Below are 380 nucleotides of genomic sequence, written 5' to 3'. Positions count from 1 at the left end.
TATTTGAAAAAAAGTTGTATTTTGTATTTTTTACCTAAAAAAAAAAGAAAAAAAAAAAAAAAAGAAAGAAAAATACCACTGATTGATTTCAATATTTTTATTGGGAAAAAATTAAGATAAATTTATGTTGTCACATAATCTACTTTTGCTTTACTTAATTTATTCAGTAAAAGCTCAGATAACCACAAAAGTTACTTTTCCAGCAGGGTTGTCTATATAATATCATAGGGTGGAGCCAGGACCCGAAGAGGGTCCAATGTTCCCAACGGGCCCAGCCTATTCGCCAAATAAATATTTTAGTGTTTCTAAAGTCAACATCTGAGGCATTTGAGTTTCATTACTGTTACGCTATATTATATTCTACTATGTTATACACATCT

Source organism: Anneissia japonica, unplaced genomic scaffold (assembly GCF_011630105.1).
Source record: "Anneissia japonica isolate Jap-2015-1 unplaced genomic scaffold, ASM1163010v1 scaffold2069_len581484_cov189, whole genome shotgun sequence".
Classification (NCBI taxonomy): Eukaryota; Metazoa; Echinodermata; class Crinoidea; order Comatulida; family Comatulidae; genus Anneissia; species Anneissia japonica.
The sequence above is the reverse complement of the archived record's forward strand: the minus strand, read 5'-3'. Positions refer to the sequence as shown.